The sequence below is a fragment of the Hirundo rustica genome, chromosome 13 (genome assembly GCF_015227805.2).
Source record: "Hirundo rustica isolate bHirRus1 chromosome 13, bHirRus1.pri.v3, whole genome shotgun sequence".
In the NCBI taxonomy this organism is placed as follows: Eukaryota; Metazoa; Chordata; class Aves; order Passeriformes; family Hirundinidae; genus Hirundo; species Hirundo rustica.
In genome coordinates this window covers 18,749,889-18,775,395 of record NC_053462.1, presented here as the reverse complement: position 1 = coordinate 18,775,395, position 25,507 = coordinate 18,749,889, and the positions used below count along the sequence as shown (strand labels likewise).

The 25,507-nt window shown below is 52.6% G+C and overlaps 1 long non-coding RNA gene across 1 annotated transcript; it reads right to left on the bottom strand.

Moving 5' to 3' along the window:
• Nucleotides 1–17,028: 17,028 nt before the first annotated feature.
• On the bottom strand, nucleotides 17,029–23,032 carry LOC120758519 (uncharacterized). Its single transcript, XR_005702932.1, has 2 exons — nucleotides 22,971–23,032; nucleotides 17,029–17,701 (listed from the first exon to the last, which is right to left on the bottom strand). It is a non-coding gene; the product is annotated as an uncharacterized LOC120758519 (long non-coding RNA).
• Nucleotides 23,033–25,507: the final 2,475 nt, after the last annotated feature.

The window sequence follows — 25,507 nt, the reverse complement described above, 5'->3', positions numbered from 1 at the left end:
AGCTGGTGGCATTGGCCCCTGGCACAGTGCAGGGCTCTGGCCTCACCTGGAACTGCCTCACTTGCCCCAGGAGCACATTAGAGAGCATTGATGTCGTCTCTGCACCGCTCAGATCCATCTCAGAGCAGGGATTTCACCACATCCTGTAGCCACAGGGTCACAGGAGCAGCTTGTACCATAAACAGCATGGAAACTGCACGGACACCTCTCCAATCCCACCGCTGGAATGGGGGACTCGGGAACGTGGAAAGGCTTTTGGACACACAATGGCATTAGGGATGGATGGGTACACTGCTTAAGTGAAGCCTGAGAGAGGGTTTGAGCAGGATAACGGGATGTTCAAAGCACCAACTAAAATGTCTCTGGCTCTGTCCACAGCAAGGGGCTGGATCTGGAAGATCTTTCAGACCCCTCCCAAGCCAAACCATTCCAGGGTCCCATTCCTGCCGGCTTTGTGTGACACCTGGTCAAGGCCACAAAGGTGGCACAAAAAGCCCAGCTTCTCCAAGCTCCATCCCACCGCTCCCACAGCGGCCTTCCCCGCTTGGAGGAGGAGCCGAGGCCTCGTCCCTCATCCCACCGCCCTGTGGAAACCCAGAGTAAACATTTGCCATGCCCCGGCTGGGCTCATTCATGCCCCGACAACACATCCCTCATTGTCCGCCGGACAAGCTGCGCCGTGTCGCCTTTGCCCGGCCTTTCCAGGAGCCCCCGGTGCCACCGCGCCCCGGGGCCTCATCCCGCCCGTCCCCGGCCACAGCGGCGCCTTGTCGCCGCGGGCCCGAGCGGGCAGCGCCCACGGCCCGGCCGTGCCAGCAGACCCGCCGTCGCCGCCGCGGCTGCCGCAGGCCCCGGGGAGAGAAATGCCCACGGGTTGGAACGGAATCAGCCGCCGCGGGGCTGGCAGCGCGTCCACGGCGTTTATTGTCCCGGCACAAGGGCTCTTTTGGGGAGAGGAGCTCCACGGAGAGATTAGATCGGTTCTCTGCTCCGAGATTGGACTGCCCGTGGAGGCTGAGGCCGGCGCCGCCTTTGTGCGCTCCGGCCCCCGCAGCAGGAAAAGCCAGCAAGCCAAAGGTCTGCACAACAAGGGGCGTTCTCCCCGTGGGTGACAGCCAGGCTGCGGCTCTGGGGTGGCACTGAGCAGTCACGGCTCGGACAGGACAAGGGTGACAGCGCTGGTGGCATCTGAACCGTTTGGGAATCGCCCCCTGGGAGAGGGGACGGGAGCTCCTGGGGGAACGCTGCAGCCTGCTCTGAGGGGGACATGCTCTGAGGGGGACATTGATTCAGATTCCATTGATTCAGGAACCTCAAGGCTGACTTATTTTAGAGCAGCCACAGGGGTGATAGAGCTGCCTAGCTCTCAGTACATCCAAACATTTTCCTTGTCCCTAACAAGCCAGTGATAAACTCAAATCATTTCAGCCATTTCCATTCTGTCAAACAAGCACGTCACGGACCTCCTTCACTGAGATCCATCACAAAACACACTTGAGAGCTATTTTTTGGCTCTACCCTCCAAAATGATCCTGCATTTAGCACACGATGAGGAATAAAGCACACATCATCTAGGAGACACCATCCCCACAGCACCGGCTCAAGCTCCAAACCTCTGCAGTGACCACAGAGGCAGAAAAGGACACGAGATGAGACCGAGAGCAGCAAGTCCAGGGAGCAGAGCCCTGCCGGGAGCCACCGTGCAAGATCCATCTCTCTACCACCCACCCCATCCCACCCCTGATTTTCTCCTTTCGTGGTTTTGCCATTAAGAGCAATTACGCCCAGCCGACGAACGCATCAAAGCCGCACAAACCCATCTCCAGCTCAAAGCCGCAACACTTCCCCACTTCCCCTCGCGTTCCGGGGCGAACCACGGGGAGCTTGGATGTCTGGAGAACAAAAGCCCTACACAAAGAATTCCTGCCCGACTTGAATGGCGGCCCCGGGTGCTGATACAGTCTCAAACGCAGTAATTATTGCTGGCTTTGAAGCCTAACGTGTGCAGAGTGCACTTTCCACACCTATTTCACCCAAAGGACACCACTTACCTCATCCCCTGCTCCTCCGGAGCTCTTTGTAGTCCTGCCAGGGCCGCTCATTACCGCTCTCAAATGCTGCTGCCGCTGCCTCTGGAACAGGAGACAGTAACTTTATGCAGGGGAAAACGCGAAATGAAAAGAGGCTGCCCGGAATTATAGCTTACATCTCCATGAGAAAGCCTTTAGTATATTATTTTGACCCACTCGATGAAGGGAAATTAAAGGATTACATTTCCAAATGGGTGTCTATTGTGCACAACTCCCACATGTCCGGCCCTGGCTCACCCTTGACCTGCCAACCCTGAAGGACCCTTCTTCACTCCCAGGCCTTTTCCCAACTCCTCTCCAACCAAACCCTCTGCTTGCTTCATCAGTGCCCCTCAGATAAATCCAACACGATTCCTTGTGGAGATGAAGACTCCTTGCCATTTTACTGTGGAAGATCCAGAGGAGAGCTATAAATCCAATTCCCAACAACCAGACACAGAAATCCCCCCTGCCAAATCCCTGAGGCCATAAGGGAGGTAAACTAACTGGGAGATAACACCAAATAGCTCTGAGCTGGTGATGCAGAAGCAAAGCAGTGTTTGCCCAAGGAAATGCTCCAAGGAGATCCTAAACACACCTCAGCCATGTGGATCTGAGCCCCAGCACGGTGTCAGCAGTGAAAATCAGCTCTGCAGGGTTCAGCAGCCTCAGCACAGCAGCACAACCCAATTTCCCTTCCCAGAGTCGGTTCAGGGCCAGCTGATCCCAGCACACCCCGCTCATCCCCACCCAGAGCACCTTCAGACACACAGGGTGCCCTCAGCAGACGAAGCACAAATAAAAGTTCCCTCATCGGGTAAAACAGGACAGATAAATTTGGTTTATCTCGTTCTCCAGGAGCTGGAGGAGTCCTTCACAAAAAAATTTGTCATCCACACACAGCCAGTGTTGCCAGAAAGGGCAGGAGGCGACACAGAGACCCCCAAGGGAAGGAGAATTTTGGAATTCTGGTTAAAAAAGGAGCATCCAGCACTGCCCACAGCCGGTGCTGGCAGAGGAGCCGCAGCGCCCGCCCGGCACCGGGCTTGGCGCAATGAACAATGTTGTTTCTGTAAAGCCCCGACAGCGTGGGGGTGACAAAGGAACCACACAGTCCCTGCAATTATTTCAGATCTTTTCTGGCCCCACGGAGCCCTGGCTGGGGAATAAATCCCACAAGGGTTCTCCTTATCCAGGCTGGCATCTGGCAGAGCTAAGAGGTGCCCAAACGCTGCTTTGGGGCTGCACCAGCCACTGTGATTATGAGCACAGCAAATGCTCCAGGGCAGCTCTGCTCAGAGGGCACTGAGCCCCAGGACCCTGCCGGGCTCAAGTGGGCACAGAAAACACAACACTTTCCAAAAACATGAAAGATTTTGGGGAAAAAGCCCATAAATCCTCATTTAAATGGAAAGAACTCCATACAGTTTGTTGTTTTTTCTTTCTTTTTCTCTTTTTTTTTTTTTCTCCCTACACTGGTTTTTGTGAAGATGTTCAGAAGGGCAGAATCAATTTGGTTTGGAAGGGACCTTAAAACTTTCTTCATTCCAAACCCTGCCATGGGGCAGGGACACCTTTCCACAAGCCCCACCAACTCTCACCAGTTATAAAGGAGAAAACAAAACAGATGTTCCACAATATCATCATCTGTCCCCAGCATTAACAGCTGCTAGCACATTAATGAACCTAATTAACAGAAATGCTGCCCATCCACTGCTTGGCTCCACATTTTCAAGTCCTCACTGATGCTTGGATTTTAGAGCAAATTTAAAACCCACTCCTAACCCCCATCCACCAAGCACAAAGTGTCTTATTTAGAGTAGAAAAATAGCTCTGAGGCACAGCTTGGTTTAACATTTTAGGGATGGCACCTTCAGCTCTCAGAAGTCATCTCTGCTCTCCAAGCCTCCCCAAACCAGCTCCCATCCCTGCAGCTCCGCTCCACATCGACCAAAAAATCCCTTTGGGTGTCTATCAATACAATTTCAGCCTTAATTACAGAGCATTATTAAGTAACACTATTGTTCCCAGACAAAGCCCGCCGAGTTATTTATTAGGAAAGGATTTGGCAAACGGAGCCAAACTGCCAAAGCTTTGATGAACTGAAACCTCCTTTTCCCTGTGATCTCAGCGAAAGAGATTTTCTTTCCCTGAATGCTTTGAAATCTCGAGTCTGAGGAGTTGTCACTAAGTGATGACCACAAAGGGCTCCTCTGCTGCCACTCAGAAAAACCGAAATTGCGCTTGTCTTTACAGTGACAAACGAGCGGGCCAAAGCCAAGCTGGGGACTCCTCTGTCCCACATCTTCACTGGGACGCCTCTCACCTGTGGGCAGGAGAAAGCACAACACACTCTCGCTGCTTCAGGAGCTGGGAGCTGCAGAAGAATGAGCCAAAACCCATTTTTTTTCTGAGGTGAGCCCTTTCTCAATTAAAGTTTGTTCTGATACATGACAGCAGGGCTGCCCTTCATCAAACCCCATGGGCTGCTTTGCCTGCAGCTGTCCCCAGCCAGGACCAGGAGTGTCCCAGGGATTCTCTGGCGGCTCATGTGGAGTCACACCCTGGCTGGCACAGCCACCACCAGCCCAAGCTCCTGAGGAATGAGTCCCTCAGCCCACGGGAGGATTTCCAGGTGACATCACAGCACAAACTGCTCCTGCTCCCACCGGAGCAAACCCCACTTCGGGAGTGCTGGAGAGATTTCCCAGCAGGACAACTGTTCTTCCATGGAGCTGCAGCAGTAAGGGACAGATCAACCTCCAGACAGCTCCATTCTTTAAACACTTTTAGCTATGCATTCATCTCACCCCCATCAGTGGAGAAATGCCTTTTCCCCTCAGCGAGTGCTGGGATGGAATCACTTGTGTGCATCCCATCCAGCATCCCGTGAGGAATCCTGCAGTAGCTGTCAGGAGGACAAGTGGAAAAGGCTGGATTTCCCTTCCTGCACTGCCCAGGACGGGATGGACCCCGGTGGGCAGCTCTGCTTCCACACAAGGAGCTGCCCTGCACTGCCAACAGCTCATTCCTAAGCAAATTCTTTTCGAATGTTAATTACAGTCGAACATGCCTGAATTTTACTGACCCCATCAATTGTGACAGGCAACTTCTCATGTTACCCAGAGCCGCTTAAAAGCAAAATCAAGCTGAATATATCTCCGGGCTAAAATATTTGTTAGTCTAAACCCCTGCAAGCTTCAACCATAACCTTGCAATTTCCCTTGCGTGTATCTCTGTTGATAACAGGTTCAGGACAGCAATTACTGGGCTTGTAAATACAAGCAAATCTCAGGTCTCAGGGCCAAAGGCTGGAACCAGAGCGTGTCTGGTGTTCAGAACACTGGGAACTGATTGTGCTCAGTGACACACAGACAAAGGATTTCCCTCCCAGATCAAGGTGAAGCACAAGATAAGAACTTGCACGAAGATCAGGCAATAATATTTTTAAGAGGGCGCTCTTGGAGTCAAATCTTTGCTCTTTTAAGAGCCAAAACCCCACAGGGTGAGGCACCTTCCCTTGAGGGCATGGAAGCGGCAGACAGAGCATCCTTTTGGGGCTGTATCTTTTAAACAAAATTTGATGCAGCAAACCCCTGCCCCAGGGCAGCCCTGCAGCTGAAGTGACAATTCCTCATGGGAATTCCTGGCTGACAAAGGTTTGGGAAGCAAGCAGGACATGATATCCCTGGAAACAGCTCCTGATTGTCAGCTCCAGGCTGCAGCCTGTAAATCCCTCCATTCCCAGATTTTCCATTGCTGGGTTTCCCCTGAGGTCAGCCTCGAGCTGCTGCCCCATTCCCAAGGCTCTCCCACCCCAAGGGCAGCACGGGGAAGCTTTTCCTGCTGCCATCCATCCCCACTTCTCTTCACTCCCATCTCTTGGGAGAGAAGAGCTGCAGGGAACTGCCGTGACCTTCATCAGTTGGGTTTCTTCTGAGAATGAGCAGAGTCCAGGAACGCTCCTCTCCCAAAGGAAAAAGCACCAGCTTTTGTGAAATTGAGATTATCTTCCCCCCAGCATTCCCAAAGGTTGGTGACCAACACCTGCCAGGGCTGTGGAATCCCACCAGCTCCAGGCTCTGCAGCCAGGGTTCCCCATCTCACCCTCCCCATTTGATCAGGAAGAATTCAAACCATCTGCAAAGCCACCGGCTCTGTGCTAATGGCAACTTGCAGAACACGTTCCTGTTTTATCTCAAAGGCTTCTGGTCTCAATGTGAGGCGTTGAAACCGTCACCAGAGCTTCCCACCAGGCTTCCAGCGCTGGCTGCCACAGCACAGGAAAGCTTCTCCCACCAAAAAGGCAGCCCAGCTTTGCTCTCCTCCCTCCAGGGAAGTCAAGCTGATGTTTGGAAGCATCAGGCGCTCACTGCTTTGCCTTCCTGATCTCCCCAAAATCTAATTTTTGGGCGGTCCCAGCCTAAAATCTGAGCTCCCTCCAGGCCCTAAAGGACAACTGATGACATCAGCCCGAACTGATTTAAATAAATTATTGCAACTTGCAGGCAGGGGTGTGGCCTGAACATCGCATTTTCGGCTTTCTGACAGGAAAAGGGAAATGCAAACCACGAGATGCCTTTTTTTTTTTTTTTTTGAAGCTTGATAGGAACAAATTTGGGAGTGGTTTATCAGACATATGCACGGCACGTGGCCTCTGGGTTTTCTCCTGGCTGAATCCTTTCTTGAGGTTTTTGGTTTGGGCTGAGCAGCCTTTGAAGCTGCTGGCTGAGGCTGCTCAGCAGGAGGAAACGTTCAGGACCCAGAACCTGGGGGAGCTGAACCCGTTTGGTCAGGGAAAAGCCACATCAGACACGTCCCAAATGCCACTTCCATCATCCCTCAGCCCTCCAGCTCGGGATGGCTCCGCCACCAGCACGGGGATCACTCTCCTTGTGCCCCGGCTCCCTCTCTGTCTTTATCCAAGCATCCCCAAAGAGAGGAGATATTTCCTTGAGTTCATTTCCAAAAGGTTTTTTAAATTTTTTTTCAATGAAACGGGACAAGAACTCCCCAGATTTATTCTGGCTGGTTTAAGTGTTCACTTAAGGCTCAGGCTAAAAAATGGAAAAACTCCCAGAAATCTGTAAGGAATAACTCCACTCTGGAGTTCTCCTCTCTAACCCCCGACTGGCCTTTCTGGATTCTTACCCAGATACCTTTTCCACCTCAAAGCTGCAGCTTGGTTGGTCACATTCAATATAAAAGTGCCAAACTCCATCCCAGCATCTCGATTTTCCGTGAGGATCCCTAAACCCACCCAAAATCGGCAGCCACTTCTGCTTCCTGAGCCCCTCCTTCCATCCTTGCTGTCACTGCTTTGCTTTTTGACACTGCAGCCTCTCTGCTCAAATAAATCCCGGTTCCAGAGCTGCTGAAATGTTTTGTAAACAGCTTCCAAGAGAAACAGAATGGGTTTTTTGCTGCCGATTCCATCGGAGCTGTTTGTACACAAGCGAGTTCCTGAGAACTGCAGAGATCTGCAGCCTTAAATAGCCCAGATTTTTCCTGTCAGGCTCACGAGCCTCAGTGAAGTCACTCCAGGCATGACTTTGGTCCAGGAACAAACATTTTAGGCTGAATGGTTCAAAGCCAAGCCCAAAGCCTTTGGCAACACCACCGAGATTAGGTTTATCAAAGGAGAAATTGATACTAGAAAAGCCAGGTTTATTTCTCCAAAATCATGGAGTTGTTTAAGCTGGAAAAAGAGCTCTGAGATCATCAAAGCAAGCCATTCCTGAGCCTCGTGCTCTCAGTTAACTCAGGGCCTCATTAATACTTTTATCCTGTGTGAGTTCACCAGGAAAAAAAAACCCAAAAAATCATAGAAGAGATTCTGTAAAACACATCAGCTGCCTCATTTATAATGTCAGGCTTTTAAAAAATCCCTATGGGCACAAGTAAAGCCGTGAACAATCCCCGTTGGCATACCGGGATTTCACCCTGAGCCACAACAGCCAAGACACCACAATTTGCTCAGCAACCCATTTCTTTAACACAGTTTGTGTTCATTTTGGAAGCAGCATTCTCTGTGAGGCTCCATTTCCATCACCCAGATCCCAGCACGGATCCTGAGCTTCAGGAATCACCCCTGGAAAGGTGTCAGTGTTCCTCTGTCTCTGCCACGGCAAAGGCAAGCCCTATGGATTGGTGTAAACCCAGAAATTAAAAAATATAACCCAATAAAAACGCTCGGGTTTGTGCCATGGATTTGCTACTCGTGCAGCATCCTCCAAGCCAGGAATCCTCAACCAGAGGTGACATCCTCTAAAATCCAGGCAGTGCAGCATCCTTTCCTCACAGGGGACAGCAGCACCGCCCTGACCAGGGGAGGAGGAACTTCCCAGGGATCCTTTCCCAAAGCACTCAGGGAAGCTCTTCCCAGCACAAATCCCTCCTGCTGGCTCCATCACAGCCTCTCATGCCCTCGAGAGCGCAGCTCCCCTCCCATCGAGGGTGAGCTCTGCCCCATCTCCTGGTTTTTCAGCTCATCTGCCAAAACCTCCATTAGAAATTGAGGTTATTTCTCTTAATAGACGGGATTTTTTTCAACTTTGTGTCAGCTGCTGAGAGGAAACTGCAATGGGGAGCACAGAAGGTCAAGCCCCAGCTCAGCACAGGCCAGAGAAGCCACCTCGGCAGCAGAGCTTTGGAAATCTGTGAGAAATAAGAACGTTTCCAAGCGCCCCTGTTCACCTACTGGGCTAAACAGGTTCATAAAGGAAAAAAAAATTGATTAAAAATCAGGATTTGAAGCCCAGCGCTGTCACAGTTCACGAGGTGAGATCCCACCTCCCCTTCCCACACCCAAGTGCTCCACCAAGAGCAGAGCTGATGGGCAATAACCAGGGTGCTTTTCACAAAACCACACCAACCTCCCGTCCCATCATCCCCTCATCTTCTGCCCCTTTTATTTCATACCCTGCAATCAAACACCTTCGGGCACCTGTACTACTCGAGGGTTTAGATATTTGCTGCTCACACACCTGGAGAGGTTAAGACAGAGGGTTTTTGGTGCTGATTAATCATTAGCAGTTTCCTCAGCATTATTAATAAAAAAAAATTCACACCCAAGTAGCTGCTCTAAGAGCCTTTGTGGTGCTTTAATAGTGAAACATCACAAGTGCAGAAGCAGACTTTTTTGGGCTAATTTTAGACTGGATTAAACTCCCTGCAGGCCCACCTTTGGCTGAGATAATGCAGCGGGTGGCTGTTTGCTCCGTGAGGGATTTTGCACATGGATTCTCGTGGTGATTTCTGCATAAAAAATGCTGGGAAATGCCTTTTATTTGTTGTATTGTTATTGTCAGCAAGGACATTCCTGTTCTACAACTACAAACCTTGGCTCCAAAAGGGACCTTCAGCATCCCTGGAGGAGCAAAGGTTTCTCGGTGGATACATTCCCACAACAAAATCAAGGCAAAAATGGTCTTTGGGGGCAAAAAGCAACGAACAGAGGCTGGAGCCAGTGTAGAGAACCGGGCACAATGATCACCATGGCCCAATGGGAATTTCCTGTCCAAACCCCCCCATCCTGGGGCTATCCCGAGGCACTGGATGTGCTGGAACCCGGGAGACAAACCTGGAAAGTTTACTGTGACTCTTTTGGAGTGTTTCACGAGGCTGTGGCAGTGACAGCAGCACAGGGCACTTTGCCCCTCCGCTGCCACAGGCTGCACAGCAGCACAGAGCTGGAACATTGACCTGTCCCTACAGGCACGGGGAAAAGGAGGCGACCCATCTTACGAAATCCCCTGATTAATGCTTGTGCAGGTTCCCAGAGGAGAGTCCCTGATTATTTCACAGCACGCCCAATCCCTTATCAAGGGAGCTGCTCATAACCCCGCAGTCCAGAACGTTGTTCTGGTTTAATCCAGCCCTTTTCCAGCCTAATTTGGGAGCTCCCAGCCTGGCGCAGTGCAGAACCCGACTCAGCCAAACCCTCGAAGAACAAATCAGGATTTTAGAGCCCAGCCTGAGGCAGGAAGATAAAACCAATTTCAAAATGCAAGATATTCCCTCAATGAACCTCACTGAGCCCATCTAAACCCAAACTCCTGCACAGCCCTTTTCTCCCCAGGCAGCTGCAGCCTGGTGGGGACTGGCAGCAATTCCATTTCCAGGGATGCCCTGGACAGCTCCAGAGGGTCCCAGCAGGGAGGAGAGCCCATCCCTGCCTGGCACCTGCTGGAATTGCCAAGAGGGGAGGGCAGCGAGCAGGATCCTGCACGGGGACAATCACAGGTGGGCTCCCAACCTTCCCCATGCTCTGGGAACGTGGGATGGACACCCTGGGAATCGTGGAGCTGGGATGGCCACTGCAGCCAGGTGATTTTGAGGGGAAGGTGGCTGCTCTGCTTGAGCTCCTAATCCCCAGTTAATTTTTCTTGCGTTGCTCAGAACATCTCTCCCTCAGCTCTTGGGGAAACAAAAAAGGCAGCATCAGATTTTCCAGCAGGACAAGCCCTGTGTGTCAGGAGGGTTTTCTTTCAGCAATGTGCTAAAGAAGTGCAAAGGGTCACGGGAGCTCTGGGATGACATCAGCCTCTTTACTATTAATCCTGTGTTGAATATTATCCAGGAGAGAGTAATTTTTAATGGGGCCCTGGTTCGTCTTGTTTAAACTTGCACATACCTGAGCTACTTTTAGGCCTAAACCCACAGAAAAGAAAATAATGCAGCTTGGCTTTAGTGCAAGCAAGAGAAGTGCTAATTCCACCTTCTTTTATCTCCACATTTACTCAGTAGTACAGAGCAAACAGACCAAAATGGAGATTTTGTTACATTAAGGCACACCTAATAATACTACACCGTCCTTAATGCCAATTAACTCTGGGGCCTTTCAACATCTCACTCACTCAGAGCACACTTCAGATAATAGAGCTGATAGAGGAGGTGAGAAAAGTGGTGTGATCAGCAGCGGTGGGGAAAGTTGAGCTCCCAGCGCGGAATGAAAGCATTTCTCCTGGCAGCACATGGAATATTTTTGTCCTGCGGGTCTCCAGGGCTTTACCAATCTCAAACCCATTTCCAAGCCCTCCGCGCTGTTATTGAACACAAGAGGTGAGCCCCAAGCTGCAGGAAAGGAACTGGGGGAACCCGGTTTTGGTGCTAATCCCAGATTTACCAGTGAAGCTGGGTGTAAAGGAGCTGAGCTAGGCTTGCCCAGAGAGCCACAGAATCACAGCCTGGTTTGGGGTGGAGGGGACATCAAGAACCGGCTCATTCCACTCAGGGACACCTCCCACTGCCCCAAACCTTGTCCAACCTGGCCTCTCACCTGGCAGCGAGGAGAGGAGGAAATCCTGTCCAGAGCTCTCTAATTCCACCGGAGCAGAAGCTGCCAAAGGAGCCACTTGTGCGAGCACAGGACCAAACCCCAGTCCTTGGAAAGGACACCTGAGATGTTTTTTTCCCTGCCAGGATGGAGGTCACACTCTGCTTCCCAGCCCATTTGTCAGCAATGCACCAACACAGCTCTCTGAAGGTGCCTCAAAAAATCCCCCAGGAAGTGTAAATTTGTATTAATGATCCAAAGAGATTTTAAAAATTATTTTTAAATTTTTTTTTTTAATACCTCTCTGTCTGCTAAAAATGCCAAAGAGCCTCCCATGGGATTCAGCTCCAGCACTGATGCCCAGTTCCGCAGCTGGACACCAGCAGGAGCGCCAGCAGAGGAGACTCCGGTCCCCGTGGCTCCTTCCACACATTCTTGCTCCCAGATAACCCACAGGACGCCCAGAGCTGAGCAAGAGGAGCCCACAGCCAGCGGGGGAAGCACGGCTGCCAAGCGAGAGGCTGCAGGGAGCGCTGAACGCTCTGCAGCTAGAGACGGCGCTTTTAATTTTCGTGCTCTAAATTAAGTCATCATCGGTTATTTCTGAGATGGAAGGTATGATCTCCTCTTCTAAATATACACCTGGAGGGCTGCCAGGGGAACACGGGCCTCCAAAAGCAACAGGCAATCCAGCCTGGAGGAGAGGAGAAGCCCTTGGAGACCTCGGGAGCTGCTGGAAAGGTTTTTCACAGCGGGGAGAGGAAACCTCGGTTGGATTGCGGCTCGGGAGAGCCCACGGCCCTGAGGCAGAGCAGCCGAGGAGGCAGAGCAGCCCTGGAGCTCAAAGGGATCCAGAGGGCTCCTGGTGACAGTGGGATGGTCCTGAGGAGGACGGGATGAGCTCAGCTCCTTTCAAACCTGCTCATGGCAGGGCCACAGCTCCCCAGGGGGACAGGAGCTGCCTGACAGACTCCAGGCTGTGACAAAACCCACGGGAGGAAGATCCAAGATCCTCACCAGGGTTCTGGGAACCAAGAGCAGCACCCACATCCAAGGATCCACTACACCAGGGGTGGAGCTGCATCAAGGGAAATACAGGTGGGATATTAGGAAGAAGTTTTTTACAGAAAGGGTGACAAAATACTGGAATGGCCTGCCTGGGGAGGTGGAGGAGTCACCATCCCTGGATGTGTTTAAACACAAGACTGGATGTGGCACTCGGTGCCGTGGTTTAGTCGAGGTGTTGGGGCTGGGTGGGACTCGATTTTCAAGACCTCTGTTCCAAGGCAGTGGTTCTGTGAAAAGGCAGTGCTGTGGGCATTGCAGAAGGCCCTACAAAACAAAACTCCCAACTTTTCCCTTGCCCATCAAGCCCAAAGAGCGATGATTAATTAGGGGAATGATCACTAATGGCACCAGCCTACAAGGATCCTGAAATTCTAAATGTCACCTTTGTTTTACAATTCCTTAAAAAGAAGGGACTTGCCTGAAAGCAGATTTAGGATTTGGACCACAGTCCATTTATTTCCCATTTTACCAAACTGGGCCATGGCTCACTCCAGACTTCCTCTCACAGCAGCTCCTTCCTTCCGTGCTGCCAAAAATTTCTCCTCCACGCTTGAAAATTAATTAACGTAATAAAGAGAAGAACACATCCACATTTCCATAAAAAACAAACAAACCTTATTCCCCCAAAAGAACAGCTGGATTTATAAAAAGCTGGGTAGGAGACAGGGCTGTTCCTACTCCCTGCTAACGGGCTGTTAAATTATCCCAATTACAAGCGTTGCAATGTCACCTCTTTAGCTCCATGACAAGCAGCAAGATCTTGGCAGGGCTTTTGGCCAAAGGCAATCGCTTATCAAACCCGGGTGCCGGAGAAAAATGATCACTATTTCCTAATGCACCAGAGGAATGCTGCAGTGGGATGCAGAGCTTCATTAGCCCGGGACAAGCCCGCGGTGGTGGCGGCGAGGTTTCCATCGTGGCGGGGAGGGCTGCGGGAAGGGGAAGGAGAGGAGCAGAGCCACACGCACTGGGGCGCCTTAATCCACCCCCGGCTCCTCCTGATTTGTTTGGGAAGCTCGGGGGTTTGGTATTCGCTGAGCTGAATTCAGAGACAGGCCGGCAGCGGCGCGGAGAGGATTTCTAAGGGGAGGATTTATGGAATCCTTTAGGCTGGAAAAGACCCCGCAGGTCAAGTCCGACCACGAACAAACACCACCGAAAGCAGCCTGGCTGCAGGAGGAGTCAGCAAAGCCGGGACGCGTGTCCCAAGTGCTGTTGCCTCCAGCCATCCTTCAGCATCAAGCTCAGCCCCACCTGAAAAAGGAGGGATAAAGATCTGCCACCCTGAGCAACATCCAGATCCTTGCAGGATACACGGCGCACAAATTCATCCTGTTTGGAGAGCCAGGAGCACATCGGGGTTGCTCTTAGTGCCACAGAGTCCCAGATTTAGGTTAGACTTGTCTGGAAATGCTGCAGCTACAGCGCTCCAGCAGCGCTGCATCCCAGTCCGGCTGGAACCTGGACGAGCAAAGCCCGCACTGAAGGGGAAAAAATAACACGGGGGGAGGAAGAAAGTCAGCTGAACTTTGTTTAACCCCACAACGAGCACAAAGGGATTTCTTATTTTCTTCCCTCTGGTTTGTCCATCCCTAATTAGTATCTCAGAGAAAGCCATGCTGGAGTTTTGTAACGCCACCGGCGTGGGGAGACTCAGCCAGCGCTGCCTGGGGTTGCAGAAATTCGGAGATTTTGCTCTGTCCTCCCAGGCCAGACCCACAGGATGTGCCAGGGACTGAACTGCCGGATATCACAGCGCTCTTTGGCCCAAAAAGTCCTCAAACAGCGACCAAAATGGGATCATGTGGGAGCTGAAGCTGCCTGGCCTGAAGCCAGCACTGGGATCGTGCTGGATGGGACCAGGCACGGAGGGATAAGGATTTCACCAGCCAAAGATTGGCCCATAAAAGACACAACTATGGCCTGCAGCTCCTAGTGGGGACGATTCCCCCAAATTCTGTCCATTTAATCTCAAGGGTGAGGAGCTCAACTTTGGAAGTTGCATCCACCCCAGGCACAGCTCCTTGAGGTGCAGGAGACTGAGATGGAGCGGGAAGGATGCAAACCTCTCTCCATCCCAAAAAACCCCAGGGCCAGCAGCTGTCTCAGGGGATGCAAACACTTCTACTATCAACCACTGAAAATGAGGATTTCTCATCCCAGTGGGTATTTATGGGTGCCTGCCAGAAGCACTGAGGCAGGGAACCATGGACACCGCCTGGAAAGCTCAGGAAAGGCTGAGGCACTCTGAGCTGCAGCTGGATTTTAGGGGCTATTTCCTGGCAAGGGGTGTGCCAGGAACATCCATCCATCACAGCCAATTCACACCAAAAATCCCAGACTGGCCATCAGATATCCACAACAGAAGTCAGGTCTAAGAGCTCAACCAGCTCTTAGACCTGGGAACAAAATCAGTGCTGAACATTCCATCATCCAGCCAAGGGATTGGAATAAAACCACCGTGACTTCCTGACAAGCCAAAATACCAGAGTGCTCCTGTAGAAACCTTTGATCCTAGAGAACAACAAGTGCTTAAAAGGAATCTCATCCATTCACCGATTCCTCCCACTCACGGGCTACCAAAACCTGGCCAGGACATTCCTTTGTGGAGAGATGGAGATTTTACACCAGATGTCGGGAGATCGATCTCCAGAGCAGCACAGAGCCTGGAAGGTTCCAGGGGTGTCCTCAATCCACACCATCCCCCCAGAGCACACCCAGGGCTCCTCCCGGAGCCATCAGCAGCCAGAGGAGGAGGCTCCATGGGAGGGATTTACTCCAGAGGAGACACATCCTTCCTGGATAATGTGTTCCAGCTTCCTTTTCCCCGTTCACATCTGGGCTGTGTTTCTAGGTAGCCAGTTCAGCTCCGTGGTTCCACACGTGGCACCGCAGCGTCGCCTTCCCCGCTCGGAGAAAACCCTTCCTCTGCTGAGGAACAGACCCCAGCAGCTCCTAAAGCTCGGCAAGGAGTGGCCAACATGAAGAAACAACAGAGCAGGGGCGGGAGGGGGAAGAAAAAAGGAACAAAACACTGAATAAAGCGGTGCGACAGCTCTGGGGGGAAAAAAAAAAAAAAAAAAAAAAAAAAAAAAAAAAAAGCAGAAATGATCCCGTTTGTATAAGATATTCCGAGAGCCGGTGTCAGTCCATCATGGTTTGTATTAAACCCAGATGGAGATCATCTCCTCTTCAAAGAGAAGTGGCTGTAGTTGTTACAGTCGGCCAGCTGGTTTTAAGCTCCCCTTTTCCCTGCAGTGTAATATATCCCGTGCTCGTTGGAGCTCACGTCCCGTGGAATATCTGCGCAATTTGTAACCAGCGCACAACGCGGCTCAGCTGTAATGCCATAAATCACCCCGCAGCCTCCGTTTAATAATAAATCTTCGGATGGCTCTGCATTGCAAAGGACCAAGCAAAGGTTTGAAAGGGTTTGGGTTTGGTTTTTTTTTTTCTCTCCTCGCCTTTCGAAGAGAAAAAGAGATTCAAAGACCTTTGCAAAATCCACAAGGGGTCAGTGTCTTGGCAGAAATCCTCCTCCAGCGCTAAGGAACACAGGCATGGCCCCAGCTCCAGGATGTTTTTAATACTCCGAGACAAGGGAAGGATTTGTGGGGGCAGGGGGTTGATTTTGATGTTTCACCCTGCCTCCTTTTTTTAATGGAAAAAAAAAAAAAAAGAAGAAAAAAAAAGACAACTCAAGCAGCAATTCTGCTTTGCTGCGCTGTTTTTCTGCTTCGGCAGGAGCGACCTCTGAGGAGTGGGAGAGCCCTGGAGGGGGATGCTGACCTTGGAGCTGCCTTGCTCAGCCAGGGAGGGGGCTCAGCCCCGGCAGCGCTCAGACACGTCCCGTGTGGGGTCACGAAGGGACAGTGGGGTCACAGCCCCTCGCATTCACCCGGTCCCTCCACGCTGCCGCAGCTCCACGGCCAGCTCAGGGCTCTCCACGCGCTCCCCAGTTTGGTGGCGTCACCCCGGGCAGGACGGAGCAAGGTGAGGCTGTGCAGCGAAGTGGAAGGGGTCAGTAACACCCCAAAGCTCAGCCCAAACCCACATCTGGTGTTGCATTGAACTCGGGCACACACAAAGCCTCAGAGCCTTAAATAAAGCCCAGTCCCCAAATCCTTCCCTCTCCTGATGCACCGGAGGGGTCTGATTCCAAAAGCAGGTCTAAAGGAGGGACGGAAACTGCAGCATTGTCAAGGTCCCTTCCAAGCCAGCCCATCCAGTGGGGGAACAGAGCATTTCCCAGCCCCTCCCAAAACAATGGCCCCTGAGGTGTTTCTAAAATAAAGAACATGTCCAGCATTGCTGCTGAAGTTCATTCATGACCACGTAAGAATCAGGCTGAGCTTTCCAAGCCCATCTGCTGCGTTTCCCTGCCCACACCGGAGGATTCAGAGCTGTTTTGCTGATTTTTCCCTGGTGTCCCTTTCTCAGGTGTGTGGCACCAGATCGGCCCAAAGCCACGGCAAGGGTCTCTGGGGTGGAACTGTGGGTTGGTGAGAGAGGAAGGATTGCCCAAGTCTTACTCAAGGAGCAGCTCTGACCTCCCATCCTCCCTCCCCACGCCACCACTTACTTATCTTGGAGGAAACGTTTCACAACCTCGCATTAAAAAAATTCTTTTACATTTAATAAACCAAAGTTTACGACCATTAAGCTGCTATCAAAAGCCTTCTGGAAATCTCATCTCAGCTTGTCTGATTTCAGGCTAAAAAGCTCCAACCTCATTGGTTAACTCCAAAAGTGACCACGGAACCCCCTTCATCTTGCTTGATCCCAGCTCACATGCACATTTCTGTGAGAGGTTCCCCAGGCAGGAATTCAAGGCTATCGAGGTTTTGGTTTTTTGAAGGGAAAAGCAATGCTGAGCTCAGTTCCCATCAGGGCACCACACATGAAACCACCTCAGGTGTTTGGAGGTTCCTGCTCGAATTCCTCCAGCTGCAATTCCACAGGTCACTGATCCCAACAGCAGCAAAAACCCAGCTCAGGGGACAGCTCTGACCCAGCTGGGTGACACCTCCAATCTCAGGGATGGATAACCCCGGGAAGCAGAGAGGAAGGAGGTTCTCCTGTCACGTTCCCACAGATGGAGGACCATGTCAGATGTTCCCTCCAGCCACTTTCTGGAGAGCAGAGCTTGGAGCCATCAGGGATTTCCCTGCCAACACAACCAGCTGGAGGAGGGGAGGATTTGCCCTGGTGAAACAGCAGAAGCCACGAGCAGAGGGGATCTCATGCAGCAGGAACACAACTCAGCAGGGACTTCCCTGGTGGGAGACTCAGAGAAAAGCAGAACGGCCTTTGTGACCATCCTCATCTCCTGCAGCACCAAACCTCCCACCCAGAAACCCACACCTGTGGCACTTCTAAGAAGCAATAACGGGTTAATTATGAACCTTCCAAAGCTGTTTTTGAGCTGCTGCTGTGACAGGAGAGCTGCAGAAGCTGCTCCAGCACCAGCATCCCCGAGCTGATGGGTCCCACTCCATCCCCACCACGAGAGCTGCCATGGGCTGGCTCACAGAGCCTTCAGAAGAAAGAGAAAAACATGCTGAATTCCCCAGCATTTGAATCACGGGAGCGTTTGCCAAGAACGGGCCTCCCTCGTTACAGTTTCATAATTCTTCAATGCTCTCAGCCCCGCTCAGACCCCGTTTGGGTAATAATTAACTGTTCCCAGCACAGCCCTGCGTGCTCCAGCTTGGCACACAGACCTCCAAAATTAACAGCACCGAGGAGTTTATTTCTGTTAATTACGCTATTTTGGAAGGAGAAGAGGAAGGAAAGCAATTTCCAGAGACGTGGGGGAGTTTTCTTCTCCCCCTTCCCCCCCGGCATCCTCGGGGAGAAGGCGCTTCACGCCCACCACGGAGCTTCCCCAGAAACGGGCTGTGGTTTCAATTCTGCGTCCCCAGAGCGCACGCAGATCCCTGCTCCACGCACGGCCCTCGGGGCTGGGGGCTCAGCTCCCTTCTCACAGGGGTTTGTGCCCCAGCCTGGAGAGCCTCGGGTCCCGAACGCCACCCACGACCTGCCCAGGGACGGACGAGTGCAGAATCTTCTCCCTCCTAAACCTGCCAGGGAACCTCTGGGGACTCTTCCCCTTGCTCCCACTGCACGTGCCGGTCCCTGGGATGCCAGGCGGGCAGGGAGGGCACAGCCTGGGGACAGAGCCAGGCTGTGACCTGCTGCCACCGACCGAATCACACAGGCTGGTCATCAAAAACGTTCTGGGGCCGTTTCGTTTGGTTCCTGCCCCACCTGGGGGACCAAGGAGGTGCCACCGTCTCCAGCCCCACTATCACAGTGGCAATGGAAAACCCATCCTGGACATTCTGGGAAGAGCAAGAGGTCAAAGACACTTAAAAAAAAAATCAAAAACCAACCAATAATGAAGTTTCTGTGAGTGTTTTGTTTCTGTTTGTGTTTTGAACAATCTCCTTTCCTCTTCCCTGTGTGCCAGGTTGGTGCCCACGCTCTGCCAGCACCCAGACAGTGCCACCAGCTCCGGCACAAGGCCACCAGCTCCTCACCCGACCCAAACTGGCAGCTGGAGGCCGCTGAGGCTCCCAGCGCTGTGGAGGGAAGGAGCTGGGAAGCACCAAGCTCTGAGGAAACTCCTGGCAGCGGTTCCAGAGCAACAAGGAAACCAGGAGCCCTGGGACTCCTCTCCGTGACCACAGGACAGGGAGATGCCACCACTCCATGGCCCTGGCACTGCCAGCCCCTCCCGCAGATGTGATCACACCAAACACAATCCCATAAACAGCATCCAGATGCGATTTGGGAGGCTCCACAAACCTCCTCCACCTCCTCCTGACAACGGTGCCCGGAAGGATTTGGAAAGCTTTGAAGTTTTAGGTGACGTGCTTTGGGCATCCACAGCAGCAGCTCCGTGGTGCCCATCCCTGCAGGCTGAGAGCCCTTCCCACATCCCGAGGTGCTGCTGGGGCAGGAAACACGAGCCTGGCATTTGCTGGGTTCAGGAATTGGGGAGCTCGGAGGCACCCTGAGGGTCTGGAGATCACCCTGGTGGAGGAAAGCAGCACTCTGGACATTTCCTCTGCTTCCCTGTCCAGGCTGAAAATACTCTGGGAAAAATTATTCCCAGGAAAAAATATTTGGTACCTCCAAGCCTGGCAGCGAGAAGCAGGAAAATCAGTGGAGCAGAACTTCCCAAATCCAGAGAGGAGCTGGAGGTGTTCATTTTTCCATTTTTCAGCCGAGTTTCCTAAGGAAACCCGGGAATGAGCCACCCTGCCTGTCCATCCCCACAGTTCCTGAGCCACTGTCTCGCTTTTAACCAAAACTGTGTGAGGATGAGGCGCTGCCAAAGGCATTCCTTGGGGCCTGACGTGCCACCCCACACCCCGTGCCCGTCCCTGCGGCGGCAGCACCAAAATCCTGCTTTAATGAAGAACCACAAGAGATGTCCCAGCCTCAAAGCCCAAACCAGAGCCTGCATCCTCTCAGGCAAGCAGGAAAATCTGACCCCAGATGCAATTCCACGGCAGCTGGAGCCCCCCAAGCCCCTCCTCCACAAACACCTCGATTTTCTCCAGAGCTTTGCCTCTCCACCAGCCCCCACAAGAACTTCCCACCACCCTCCCAGAGCTCCATCCCACTTCCCCAAGGTCCATTTTCAGCCCTGTCCCCCTCAGCCCCGTGTCCCCCCCGAGCTGGGGCTGCAGGGAGGCTGCCAGAGTCACATTTCCCCGAGAAATTCCGGGAAAAGCACTCCTGCTTTTAATGAGAAGATTTCTTTTTCTTATTTTTTTTTCTCCCCACTCTGCTCTCTTCCATAGCCAAGCTAATAAAAATGGAAAGCAATAAGAAATTCCAGCGGATGGGAGGTGTGGGGGAGGAGCAAAGGGAAGACACCACTCGTTTAAACCTATCCTAAACTGAAGATAATTAGCCACACATATCCCAGAAAGAATAGCAACAGCACATGCAATTATTGGGAATGCACACTTTAAGAGCATTTGCCAAAAATGCCTGTTTTTATTAAAAAGGAATGGTTTCACAAAGGCCCAACTGTAAGAAAGGTTGTAATTTGCCCAAATAAAACTTAATTTGATCCATGAAATAGCTGTGGTTTATTGTGTAATATATGTGCTATGTGTTTTAATTTAATAGAATCCAATATAATTGTAAGCCAGTCGAGTTTCAGAGCAATTTTGGGTTGTTCCCACAGCGTGCAGAGCACAGATGCCACTTTGTGCATCGCCCCGGCACATCCATAAATCAGGAATACAGGAAGGATTATCCACAGAGCAGCAAGAAATGCCTCACCACGCTCCAGACAGAAAAGAAGACCTCTGAGGGAAGCAAAAGGAGTTATTTACAGGAAATAACTCGGGATGCTCTGCACTCAGCCAGGCTCCTGGATGCACTTTTGGGGAGCTGGACCGGCCCCAGACATCACCCAGCGATGCCACGGAGCCCCTGGCAGTGCCCCCAGCCCTCCTTGAGCGAGGGCAGGCGGAGGTGAATCCTTACTCCTGCTCTCTGGGAAGGTGCTGGTCCGTGCTGGCCGTTCGTGGGACCGGAGCCCCGCTCTCCCTGGGGACACCCTGAGGGGAGGGTGCCAGCACAGCCTGGCAGCACCCAACTCCCGTGTCCTCAGAGAGCTGAAACCAGCCTGGGAGCAGCAGATGCACCCCCAGCCTCTCCCCAGGCCCCCAGGCCGTGCCCTGCAGCAGCTCCCTCAGCCAGCTCCCTCCACGGGGTGTTTACCTGGATGTGACAGATGTTTGATGCTTTTTTCTCCTGCTGTTTGTCAGGGAAAACCCCACAACGCCCCTCGGGCTCCTGAGGCTCACCCCGCACCCCTCAGAGGCACCAGCACCACCCTGTGAGAGCCCTTCCTGCGCTCCAACCCCAGCCCAGAGCCCGAGCCTGGAGCACCCAGAGCTTTGGGAAGCGCAGGTCGGTGTGTGAGCGGCTCTGCATTAACCCACATCCCAAAGCAAACCTCCAGCTCCTTTCCCCGCACCAACAGGGAATTCTGTCTTTTCCCTTGGTAGCCCACACGGCTGGAGTTTGAATTCCAGCTCTGAATTATGCACTGAATAAGCCTCTCTGCTTTTTCTGTGGAGATAAAGCCCTGAGGAGGAGGAGTGTGTCCTGAGGACTGGCAGCCCCCATAGAACGGTGCCCAAACCTGTGCCACGAAGGGCTCTCAGCCCCTCTTGCTAAAAGCTGAGAGTGGATGAATTCAGCAATAATTTCTTTTCCACTCTGGCTGGTGAAATGCATTTCTCAGTCATTGCAGCAATGAAAGTCGAGGACTGGGATGAGGAATTTCTGCTCACGGGAGGAGCAGCAGCCTCTGGGACTCACCAGCAGCAACCGGCTGCTCCTCCTCAGCCCAGTGCACACTTTTAAACCCCTTTATTGCTAAATTAAATCAAACCCCCTCAAATAAACACACTCCACACACCAAAGCCTTCAAGGACTCAGGTCCAATACCAGAATTACTGCCTCAGGACTCCCACTGGAGTGGATTTGGGGTACACCCCTAACACCACGAGAATCCAGCTGATGCCTCCATCAAAGCCTTGGCGCTCACAGAAGAAACTGTGCAGCAAATTTCAGTGCTCGGACACCACCTCAGAGCATCTCCCTGTCCCACCAGCCCCAGGGATGACCCACGGAGAGCCAGAGCACCCACCCCAGGACCTGCTGCAGCCTCAGGAGCCGACTCCTCCCTGCCAGGGCAATCCCAGGGCTGTGCTCTGGGGCAGCTCCACCTGAGCAGTCACTGCCCTGGAGGACGCCTTGAGGGGGTGACAGTCACCAGCGGAGGCACCGAACCCACCCAACAAAACCAGCAGCACTCCTACGGTCACTGACACAGCAGAGCTGGGACCCTGCAGCACAAGGATGAAGTTGTGTTTGCTCAGGGATTCGCTGCCCTGGGAGCTGCAGACACCCAGCCTCGGCACTAGGAACTGCAGGGGCAGCTCCCTGAGCTCAGCCGGACCCCTGGGTGCAGCACAATGGCTGTTCCAGCACTGCTGCGGGGAAAAAACCCCCAACCCTCCCTGCCCCACTGCACTGCCCCAAACATCCCGCCAAAAAAAGCCCCTGGTGATTTGTAACCACAGGGGTGACCCGAGAGCCTGCTCAGGACAAAGCTGAGCCAGCTCCAAGGAGCCCCACACACCCCACAGCGGCTCCAAGGAGGCCCACACGCCCCACAGCAGCCCCAGAGGAGCCCCACACGCCCCACAGCGGCCCCAGAGGGGCCCCACACGCCCCACAGCGGCCCCACACGCCCCACAGCAGCCCCACACACCCCACAGCGGCTCCAGAGGGGCCCCACACACCCCACAGCGGCTCCAGAGGGGCCCCACACACCCCACAGCGGCCCCACACACCCCACAGCGGCCCCACACGCCCCACAGCGGCCCCACACGCCCCACAGCGGCTCCGGGAGCTCAGTCCAAGCTCAGCCCAGCACCCTCCTGCCGAGGGGGTTCTTTATGTTCTTAAAATGCTGCAACACCACACAGACACTGAAGGAACAAGAAGCCACTTACCTGGGGTGCCGGGAGACCCCGAGTCCTGCGGGAAGGAGGACAAACCCCCTCAGGAGGCTGCTCAGGAGGGAGCAGCACCGTGCCCATCCTGCTTTTACAGAGCTGGGGCAAACAGCAGCAGCTGTGGGTGCTGAGGAGCAGAATCTGGTCGTTAATCAAACCCAACCATGCCCAGCTGCTCCTGCAAACCTGGCAGGGAGTTAACTCCTCTTCCCCACGGCCCTGCCCTCCACACACAGCCACCCCACGGTGCCAACTGCCAGCCCCCAGGTCCAGCCCCAGCGCAGGGGATGCACAGGGAAAGGCTCCAGCTGAGCTCTGAGAGGGTCCAGGGCGGAGCTCAACAGCTTTGAAGCCCCAAAGCTCCCTTAAAGGGTTCTAAGTTTCAATGATTACAAAGTATTAAAGGGGCAAAATGAGACAGAAAAGGATATTTGATGTCTTATTTTGTTGCCTCACCATAAAATCCTTTTTTTATTCCCTTGAAAGCCCCGCTGTCAACTGAAATAAAACTCCAGATTTATTCCTGGGGAAGAGCATGAGTAATGAAGAAAAGAGAATTAAGCACCATCAGTGGATTGCACAAGGGAAAGCTCAGAGTTAACCCTCAAATCCGCCCTCGGTGCTTTATTTTGTCCAAAATACGGATGAAGTGGGTAGAAAGTGGAAAATGGTGGCACTGCTGCACGAGAGGAACAGGGAGCAAAGGTGTGAATGTGACGGTGGGAAATGCTGGGGGAAAAAAAAAGGAAACAGGAAAAGCAACTTTTGCTGGTGCTTCCCAGGTAAAATGAGGACAGTGTTAAAAAAAATCTCTTAGAAAAGCCCCCAAAACGTAAAAAAGGCTGCTTGAGGGACTGTGTGAAAGCGATACAGCGAGGGAGGTGGGTGGTTTGGCAGGACCCACCAAACCTAAGCCAAAGGGATAAAAAAAACCCCTGCAAAGCTCTTGAAAGCTGCTTTAAATGAGAGTGACATGCTTTGACACCGTTCCCTAAGAATGGCCGTAACACCAGCAAAAATTAATGATGTCAAGTATTAATACTGATGCTGCAGGAATTCAACCAATGTGGTCCCAATTAAACAGCAAATATGGTTGCAATTTGAACAATGACTGCGGGAACGTCATTGCGACGCTCCCTGCTCGGATCCCCCCCAGAATCCACCCAGGTTTCTGTGCTTCCCCGTGGGATGCAGCCCCCACCTTCCTCCATCCCTCCAAGTGTCCAAGGCCAGGCTGGACGGGGCTTGGAGCACCCTGGCATGGTGGAAGGTGTGCAACAAGATGGGATTTGAGGTCTCCTCCAACCCAAACCATTCCAGGATTCCACAATTCCGTCCCTCCCCATCCTCACTCTTGGCTGTGGCAGGAACATCAGGACCAGGTGCCAAGATGCAGGACCCTGACATGCACCAGGAGGGCTTTGGAGCAGTGAATTTAGGCCCTGTTTAACTCTTTGAGGTTTCATTGCATCTTTTTCTCTTTGAATACGAAGGTGAGAAACACACCCTCTGCAACCCTGAAAGCTTCCCAGTGCCTGGGCTCCAGAGGCCACGATTTGATGGAAATCAAAGGTACAGGGATTTGTAGCAGAACTCTAGCACTTGGCAGAGCTGCTCCCTGGCAGTAAATAACTTCCCTGACCAAGCAAAGCCCGTGTCCAACCTGCCCCTGCCAGGCCCAGCACAAGTCAGAGCAAAGGAGCTGATTTTATCCGGGATTTCCAGGGACACTAAATCAGCCGAGACAGGAACATCGGACCAGGACATTTTTTTTGGCTGCAGCTGCTCCTCTGAGTAAATATATTCTTCCCAAACACTCCTGGATCATTTATTGCCTGGATGACAGACTGGGAGATCTGCAGGACAAAGCTGCTCATGACTCCTCCGAGGCACTGGAGACGTTCCTGAAATCCAGGCCGTGCTCCAACGCAGGATCCACCCAACCACGAGCTGTCCAAAACCTCCCGTTCGTTTCTCAACCATCAAACACGTCTGGGACGTGCAGGACTCACAGACAGCCCCTGGGTAAGGCCGAAAATCCAACCTGGTCCTGCTGGGCAGCTCTGTGGCCAGGGAATACTCTGCTTTTCCGCGGCGATGAAGATGAACCTGTGCACCCTGATCGTGGCCACGCTCCCTGCGTGCCATGGGAGAGGTCAGACAGCTCCGAGTGAGGAGAGGCACAGATCCTCCTCTCCCCTCGTCCCCGTGCTCCCTGGCTCTCCAACTGGCCTCACTCACCCTCCCCATGGAGCCAGCTGCAGCCTTCCAACTCATTTCTGCTCTTCCAGGGCGCTGGCTGAGATGGAGACAGCAGCTGCCCCCTGGAACCCTCCTGACTGCTGCCAACTTCAGCTCGGGGTGGGGGGGGAAGAAAAAAGACAAATCCCCCCCCATAATGCGAATACTTTATTATCAATGAGTGACTGGTATTAGCTTTTTGTCTGGGTATTAATAATATTTCAAAAAACCATACATCAAAATTAGGGATTTCTCCTATTTTTGCTGTATAATTTTTGGGTGGTTTTTTTTTT